Here is a 9,966-nt window from a genome sequence, read left to right on the forward strand (position 1 = left end):
TCTCCTATTCCAACTAGGAAAGAAGGGAGTCCTACTCCCGGTGGGAGTAGGACTCCCCCCTTGGCGCGCCCTCCTTGGCCGGCCGCCTCCTCCCCCTGGCTCCTTTATATACGGGGGCGGGGGGCACCCCATAGACACACAAGTTGATCTACGGATCGTTCCTTAGCCGTGTGCGGTGCCCCCCTCCACCATATTCCACCTCGGTCATATCGTCGCGGAGTTTAGGCGAAGCCCTGCGCCGGTAGAGCATCATCATCGTCACCACGCCGTCGTGCTGACGGAACTCATCCCCGAAGCTTTGCTGGATCGGAGCCCGGGGATCGTCATCGAGCTGAACGTGTGCTGAACTCGGAGGTGCCGTACGTTCGGTGCTTGGATCGGTCGGATCGTGAAGACGTACGACTACATCAACCGCGTTGTGCTAACGCTTCCGCTTACGGTCTACGAGGGTACGTGGACAACACTCTCCCCTCTCGTTGCTATGTCATCACCATGATCTTGCGTGTATGTAGGAATTTTTTTGAAATTACTACGTTCCCCAACAGTGGCATCCGAGCCAGGTTTTATGCGTTGATGTTATATGCACGAGTAGAACACAAGTGAGTTGTGGGCGATACAAGTCATACTGCTTACCAGCATGTCATACTTTGGTTCGGCGTTATTGTGAGATGAAGCAGCCCGGACCGACATTACGCGTACGCTTACGCGAGACTGGTTTCACCGTTATGAGCACTCGTGCTTAAAGGTGGCTGGCGGGTGTCTGTCTCTCTCACTTTAGCTGAATCGAGTGTGGCTACGCCCGGTCCTTGCGAAGGTTAAAACAGCACCAACTTGACGAACTATCGTTGTGGTTTTTATGCGTAGGTAAGAACGGTTCTTGCTAAAGCCCATAGTAGCCACGTAAAATTTGCAACAACAAAGTAGAGGACGTCTAACTTGTTTTTGCAGGGCATGTTGTGATGTGATATGGTCAAGATGTGATGCTATATTTTATTGTATGAGATGATCATGTTTTGTAACCGAAGTTATCGGCAACTGGCAGGAGCCATATGGTTGTCGCTTTATTGTATGAAATGCAAACGCCCTGTAATTGCTTTACTTTATCTCTAAGCGGTAGCGATAGTCGTAGAAGCAATAGATGGCGTAACGACAATGATGCTACGATGGAGATCAAGGTGTCGCGCCGGTGACGATGGTGATCACGACGGTGCTTCGAAGATGGAGATCACAAGCACAAGATGATGATGGCCATATCATATCACTTATATTGATTGCATGTGATGTTTATCCTTTATGCATCTTATCTTGCTTTGATTGACGGTAGCATTTTAAGATGATCTCTCACTAATAATCAAGAAGTGTTCTCCCTGAGTATGCACCGTTGCGAAAGTTCTTCGTGCTGAGACACCACGTGATGATCGGGTGTGATAGGCTCTACGTTCAAATACAACGGGTGCAAAACAGTTGCACACGCGGAATACTCAGGTCATACTTGACGAGCCTAGCATATACAGATATAGCCTCGGAACACGGAGACCGAAAGGTCGAACGTGAATCATATAGTAGATATGATCAACATAGTGATGTTCACCATTGAAACTACTCCATCTCATGTGATGATCGGACATGGTTTAGTTGATTTGGATCACGTGATCACTTAGATGACTAGAGAGATGTCTGTCTAAGTGGGAGTTCTTAAGTAATATGATTAATTGAACTTAAATTTATCATGAACTTAGTACCTGATAGTATTTTGCTTGTCTATGTTTGTTTGTAGATAGATGGCTCGTGCTGTTGTTCCGTTGAATTTTAATGCGTTCCTTGAGAAAGCAAAGTTGAAAGATGATGGTAGCAATTACACGGACTGGGTCCGTAACCTGAGGATTATCCTCATTGCTGCACAGAAAAGTTACGTCCTGGAAGCACCGCTGGGTGCCAGGCCTGCTGCTGATGCAACTGACGACGTTAAGAACGTCTGGCAGAGCAAAGCTGATGACTACTCGATAGTTCAGTGTGCCATGCTTTACAGCTTAGAACCGGGTCTTCAACGATGTTTTGAACGTCATGGAGCATATGAGATGTTCCAGGAGTTGAAGTTAATATTTCAAGCAAATGCCCGGATTGAGAGATATGAAGTCTCCAATAAGTTCTATAGCTGCAAGATGGAGGAGAATAGTTCTGTCAGTGAACATATACTCAAAATGTCTGGGTATAATAATCACTTGATTCAACTGGGAGTTAATCTTCCTGATGATAGTGTCATTGACAGAATTCTTCAATCACTGCCATCAAGCTACAAGAGCTTCGTGATGAACTATAATATGCAAGGGATGAACAAGACTATTCCCGAGCTCTTCGCGATGCTAAAAGCTGCGGAGGTAGAAATCAAGAAGGAGCATCAAGTGTTGATGGTTAACAAGACCACCCGTTTCAAGAAAATGGGCAAAGGGAAGAAGAAGGGGAACTTCAAAAAGAACAGCAAGCAAGTTGCTGCTCAAGAGAAGAAACCCAAGTCTGGACCTAAGCCTGAAACTGAGTGCTTCTACTGCAAGCAGACTGGACACTGGAAGCGGAACTGCCCCAAGTATTTGGCGGATAAGAAGGATGGCAAAGTGAACAAAGGTATATGTGATATACATGTTATTGATGTGTACCTTACTAATGCTCGCAGTAGCACCTGGGTATTTGATACTGGTTCTGTTGCTAATATTTGCAACTCGAAACAGGGACTACGGATTAAGCGAAGATTGGCTAAGGACGAGGTGACGATGCGCGTGGGAAATGGTTCCAAAGTCGATGTGATCGCGGTCGGCACGCTACCTCTACATCTACCATCGGGATTAGTTTTAGACCTAAATAATTGTTATTTGGTGCCAGCGTTGAGCATGAACATTATATCTGGATCTTGTTTGATGCGAGACGGTTATTCATTTAAATCAGAGAATAATGGTTGTTCTATTTATATGAGTAATATCTTTTATGGTCATGCACCCTTGAAAAGTGGTCTATTTTAATTAAATCTCGATAGTAGTGATACACATATTCATAGTGTTGAAACCAAAAGATGCAGAGTTGATAACGATAGTGCAACTTATTTGTGGCACTGCCGTTTAGGTCATATCAGTGTAAAGCGCATGAAGAAACTCCATACTGATGGGCTTTTGGAATCACTTAATTATGAATCACTTGGTACTTGCGAACCGTGCCTCATGGGCAAGATGACTAAAACGCCGTTCTCCGGAACTATAGAGCGAGCAACTGATTTGTTGGAAATCATACATACTAATGTTTGTGGTCCAATGAATGTTGAGGCTCGCGGCGGGTATCGTTATTTTCTCACCTTCACAGATGATTTGAGCAGATATGGGTATATCTACTTGATGAAACACAAGTCTGAAACATTTGAAAAGTTCAAAGAATTTCAGAGTGAAGTGGAAAATCATCATAACAAGAAAATAAAATTTCTACGATCTGATCGTGGAGGAGAATATTTGAGTTACGAGTTTGGTCTACACTTGAAACAATGCGGAATAGTTTCGCAACTCACGCCACCCGGAACACCACAACGAAATGGTGTGTCCGAACGTCGTAATCGTACTTTACTAGATATGGTGCGATCTATGATGTCTCTTACTGATTTACCGCTATCGTTTTGGGGTTATGCTTTAGATACGGCCGCATTCACGTTAAATAGGGCACCATCAAAATCCGTTGAGACGACGCCTTATGAACTGTGGTTTGGCAAGAAACCAAAGTTGTCGTTTCTTAAAGTTTGGGGCTGCGATGCTTATGTGAAGAAACTTCAACCAGATAAGCTCGAACCCAAATGGGAGAAATGTGTCTTCATAGGATACCCAAAAGAGACTATTGGGTACACCTTCTATCACAGATCTGAGGGCAAGATTTTCGTTGCTAAAATCGGATCCTTTCTAGAGAAGGAGTTTCTCTCGAAATTAGTGAGTGGGAGGAAAGTAGAACTTGATGAGATAACTGTATCTACTCCCTTATTGGAAAGTAGTTCATCACAAGAACCGGTTCCTGTGACAACTACACCAATTAGTGAGGAAGCTAATGATATTGATCATGAAACTTCAGATCAAGTTTCTACTGAACCTCGTAGGTCCACCAGAGTAAGATCCGCACCATAGTGGTACGGTAATCCAATTCTGGAAGTCATGTTGCTTGACCATGATGAACCTACGAACTATGAGGAAGGAATGATGAGCCCAGATTCCGCAAAATGGCTAGAGGCCATGAAATCTGAGATGGGATCCATGTATGAAAACAAAGTATGGACTTTGGTTGACTTGCCCGATGATCGGCAAGCAATTGAGAATAAATGGATCTTTAAGAAGAAGACCGACGCTGATGGTAATGTAACTATCTATAAAGCTTGACTTGTTGCGAAAGGTTTTCGACAAGTTCAAGGAGTTGACTACGATGAGACTTTCTCACCCGTAGCGATGCTTAAGTCTGTCCGAATCATGTTAGCTATTACTGCATTTCATGATTATGAAATTTGGCAAATGGATGCCAAAACTGCATTCTTGAATGGATTTCTGGAAGAAGAGTTGTATATGATGCAGCCAGAAGGTTTTGTTGATCCAAAAGGTGCTAACAAAGTGTGCAAGCTCCAGCATTCCATTTATGGACTGGTGCAAGCATCTCGGAGTTGGAATAAACGCTTTGATAGTGTGATCAAAGCATATGGTTTTATACAGACTTTTGGAGAAGCCTGTATTTACAAGAAAGTGAGTGGGAACTCTATAGCATTTCTGATATTATATGTAGATGACATATTATTAATTGGAAATGATATAGAATTTCTGGATAGCATAAAGGGATACTTGAATAAAAGTTTTTCAATGAAAGACCTCGGTGAAGCTGCTTACATATTGGGCATCAAGATCTATAGAGATAGATCAAGACACTTAATAGGACTTTCACAAAGCACATACCTTGATAAAATTTTGAAAAAGTTCAAAATCGATCAGGCAAAGAAAGGGTTCTTGCCCGTACTACAAGGTGTGAAGTTGAGTCAAACTCAATGCCCGACCACAGCAGAAGATAGAGAGAAAATGAAAGATGTTCCCTATGCTTCAGCCATAGGCTCTATCATGTATGCAATGCTGTGTACCAGACCTGACGTATGCTTAGCAATAAGCTTGGCAGGAAGGTACCAAAGTAATCCAGGAGTGGATCACTGGACAGCGGTCAAGAACATCCTGAAATACCTGAAAAGGACTAAGGATATGTTTCTCGTATATGGAGGTGACAAAGAGCTAGTCGTAAATGGTTACGTCGATGCAAGCTTTGACACTGATCCGGACGATTCTAAATCGCAAACCGGATACGTGTTTTTATTAAACGGTGGAGCTGTAAGTTAGTGCAGTTCTAAACAAAGCGTCGTGGCGGGATCTACATGTGAAGCGGAGTACATAGCTGCTTCGGAAGCAGCAAATGAAGGAGTATGGATGAAGGAGTTCATTTCCGATCTAGGTGTCATACCTAGTGCATCGGGACCAATGAAAATCTTTTGTGACAATACTGGTGCAATTGCCTTGGCAAAGGAATCCAGATTTCACAAGAGGACCAAGCACATCAAGAGACGCTTCAATTCCATTCGGGACCAAGTCCAAGTGGGAGACATAGAGATTTGCAAGATACATACGGATCTGAATGTTGCAGACCCGTTGACTAAGCCACTCTCACGAGAAAAACATGATCAGCACCAAGACTCCATGGGTGTTAGAATCATTACTATGTAATCTAGATTATTGACTCTAGTGCAAGTGGGAGACTGAAGGAAATATGCCCTAGAGGCAATAATAAAGTTATTATTTATTTCCTCATATCATGATAAATGTTTATTATTCATGCTAGAAATGTATTAACCGAAAACATGATACATGTGTGAATACATAGACAAACATATAGTCACTAGTATGCCTCTACTTGACTAGCTCATTAATCAAAGATGGTTATGTTTCCTAACCATAGACATGTGTTGTCATTTGATTAATGGGATCACATCATTAGAAGAATGATGTGATTGACATGACCCATTCCGTTAGCCTAGCACTTGATCGTTTAGTATATTGCTATTGCTTTCTTCATGACTTATACATGTTCCTGTAACTATGAGAATTATGCAACTCCCGTTTACCGGATGAACACTTTGGGTACTACCAAACGTCACAACGTAACTGGGTGATTATAAAGGAGTACTACAGGTGTCTCCGAAGGTACATGTTGAGTTGGCGTATTTCGAGATTAGGTTTTGTCACTCCGATTGTCGGAGAGGTATCTCTGGGCCCTCTCGGTAATGCACATCATTATAAGCCTTGCGAGCAATGTGACCAAATGAGTTGGTTATGGGATGATGCATTACGGAACGAGTAAAGAGACTTGCCGGTAACGAGATTGAACTAGGTATTGGATACCGATGATCAAATCTCGGGCAAGTAACATACCGATGACAAAGGGAACAACGTATGTTGTTATGCGGTTTGACCGATAAAGATCTTCGTAGAATATGTAGGAACCAATATGGGCATCCAGGTTCCACTATTGGTTATTGACCGAGAATAGTTCTAGGTCATGTCTACATAGTTCTCGAACCCGTAGGGTCCGCACGCTTAATGTTACGATGACAGTTTTATTATGAGTTTATAAGTTTTGATGTACCGAAGTTTGTTCGGAGTCCCGGATGTGATCACGGACATAACCAGGAGTCTCGAAATGGTCGAGACATAAAGATCGATATATTGGAAGCCTATATTTGGACATCGGAATCGTTCCGGGTGAAATCGGCATTTTACCGGAGTACCGGGAGGTTACGGAACCCCCCGGGGGGTTATTGGGCCTACATGGGCCTCGAGGGAGAAGAGGGAAGGAGGCAGGAGGGGGCCGTGCGCCCCTCCCCTTCCTAGTCCGAATAGGACAAGGGAAGGGGGGCGGCGCCCCCCCTTTCCTTCCCCTCTTCCTCCGCTTTCCCCCCTTCTCCTATTCCAACTAGGAAAGAAGGGAGTCCTACTCCCGGTGGGAGTAGGACTCCCCCCTTGGCGCGCCCTCCTTGGACGGCTGCCTCCTCCCCCCTGGCTCCTTTATATACGGGGGCGGGGGGCACCCCATAGACACACAAGTTGATCTACGGATCGTTCCTTAGCCGTGTGCGGTGCCCCCCCTCCACCATATTCCACCTCGGTCATATCGACACGGAGTTTAGGCGAAGCCCTGCGCCGGTAGAGCATCATCATCGTCACCACGCCGTCGTGCTGACGGAACTCATCCCCGAAGCTTTGCTGGATCGGAGCTCGGGGATCATCATCGAGCAGAACGTGTGCTGAACTCGGAGGTGCCGTACGTTCGGTGCTTGTATCGGTCGGATCGTGAAGACGTACGAGTACATCAACCGCGTTGTGCTAATGCTTCCGCTTACGGTCTACGAGGGTACGTGGACAACACTCTCCCCTCTCGTTGCTATGCCATCACCATGATCTTGCGTGTACGTAGGAAATTTTTTGAAATTACTACGTTCCCCAACATATACTACTTGGAGGTTGAACGTTATAGGCTATATGAATTGATTGCCATAATAATTGTGCAAGAGGACATTCGAGAAAGAGGTGTTTAATCGTTTCATTTTGATCACAGAAGAAACACCTAAAGTTACCAACCCAATTCCTTTTTGCCATGTTATCTTTGGTTAGAATAACCTCTTTATGGACAAACCACATAAATATTTTAATACAAAGTAGAACTTTAATCTTCCAAATGTGAAATGACCTCGACAATGGCCCAGAGTCAATTAGTTCCGAATACATGGATTTCACTGAGAAGATTCCATTCGTGGTTAACTCCTAGCAAATTGTATCCGCCTGATCAGATAGGTGAACACTCATCAACCTATGAACCAGGTGCAACCAAGCATTACAATGTTCCCCTACTAGGGATCTCCTAAACTGGATATTAAGTGGTATCGAATTTAATACTGTGGCAACATAATCCTCATTACGTTGGACAATATTATATAAGGATGAATATTGCAAAGTCAAAGACATCTCCCCTAACCATGTATCCTCCCAAAATCGAGTAGTATTACCATTACCAATTAGGAATTTCACTTGTTGGAAGAAAGTTGCTTTCGTCCTCATTAATCCCTTCCAGAATGGTGAGTCCGTTGGCCTAGCGATGACTTGGACAAAGTCTTAAGAGTGTAAGTATTTATTCCCCAAGATTTGTATCCACATACCCTTGGTCTCAGTAGATATTCCGTATAGCCACTTGCTAAGCAGACATCTATTTTTGACCTCTAAATTTTTGATCCCTAGCCTGCCCTGGTCTTTTGGTCTACAATAATATCCCATCTAGCCAATCTGTACTTCTTCTTGGCCTCATCACTTCGCCAAAAGAATCGGGATCTATAAAAATCAAGTATTTTCCGTACCCCTACCGGTACCTCAAAGAAGAACATCGGCAGGCTCGTCAAAATTGAATTTATCAAAACAAACCAACCTCCGTATGACATGAGCTTCCCATTCTAGCAGCTCAGTTTCTTTTCAAATCGATCTTCTATACATTTCCATTCCTTGCTCGTTAAACGTCTATAATGAATTGGGATCCCTAGATAACTAAAAGGTAAGCATCCCATTTCACAACCGAATAAATTTCTATAATCATGGTGTTCCTCTTTGGCTCTCCCAAAACAGAACAATTCACTTTTATTGAAGTTGATTTTGAGCCCAGACAGTTGCTCAAAAAGACAGAATACAAGCTTCTGATTCCTAGCTCTTGCACGATCATGTTCCACGAATATAATAGTGCCATTCGCGTATTGTAGGAAGGAGACTCCCCCCTCTACAAGGTGGGGGACGAGTCTTCCTACTTTGCCACTCTCTTTGGCCCGGCCAATTAGTATGGCCAACATATCCGCTACAATGTTAAACAGCATTGGAGACATGAAATCTCCCTGTTGTAACCCCTTACGTGTCTGAAACAATTGTCATGTATCGTCACTGACTTTTATTCTAGCACTACCTTTTTGTATGAATGAATCCACCTGAGATCTCGAAGACTCATTGAACCCCTTCAAACGTAAGGCTTGCTGCAAAAATGATCATTTGACCTTATCATATGCTTTTTCAAAATCCACTTTGAAGATAACACCATCTAATTTCTTTGTATGGATTTCATGCAGTGTTTCATGTAAGACCACAACCCCTTCATGGATGTGTCGTCATGGCATGAAAGCGGTTTGTGTTGGTTGCACACCCGAATGGGCTATCTGTGTCAACCTGTTCATGCAAACCTTTGTAAAAATCTTAAAGCTTACATTGAGAAGACAGATCGATCCGAATTGCTCAATGCGAATAGCCTCAACCCTCTTTGGCAACAACGTTATTGCTCCAAAATCGAGTTGAAAGAGTTTTAAGTGGCCATCGAACAAATCATGAAACATATGCATAAGATCTCCCTTTATGATATGCCAGCATTTTTGATAAAATTCCACCGGGAACCCATCCGGCCCAGGGGCTTTATTATGCTTCATTTGTGTTATTGCATCAAACACCTCTTTCTTAGTGAACAGAGCAGACAACAACTCATTCTCTTCTAAGTTAAGCTGAGGTATGTCCCCGATCGAACTCTCATCTAGAGCTACAAAACTTTCTTCTAGTGCTCCAAAAAGCTTCTTATAATATCCAGAGATGTACAATTTTAGGTTCTCGTATCCTACAATTGTACCCTCATCTTGTTCGAGCTATATTATCTATGTTTCCCATTAGCTATCATATGAAAAAAATTGTGTATTATCATCTCCTTGGACGATCTTAGACCCATTTGCTCTAAGCGCCCATTTCATTCCTCCTCTCTCATAGGGGCTTGTAACATCTTCTCGGTCTCACTCTTAATATCTCGCTCCGACATATTAAGAAGGGTGGATTCCGCTTTCACACCAAGTTCATT

This window comes from Triticum dicoccoides, chromosome 4B, assembly GCF_002162155.2.
Source record: "Triticum dicoccoides isolate Atlit2015 ecotype Zavitan chromosome 4B, WEW_v2.0, whole genome shotgun sequence".
Lineage (NCBI taxonomy): Eukaryota > Viridiplantae > Streptophyta > Magnoliopsida > Poales > Poaceae > Triticum > Triticum dicoccoides.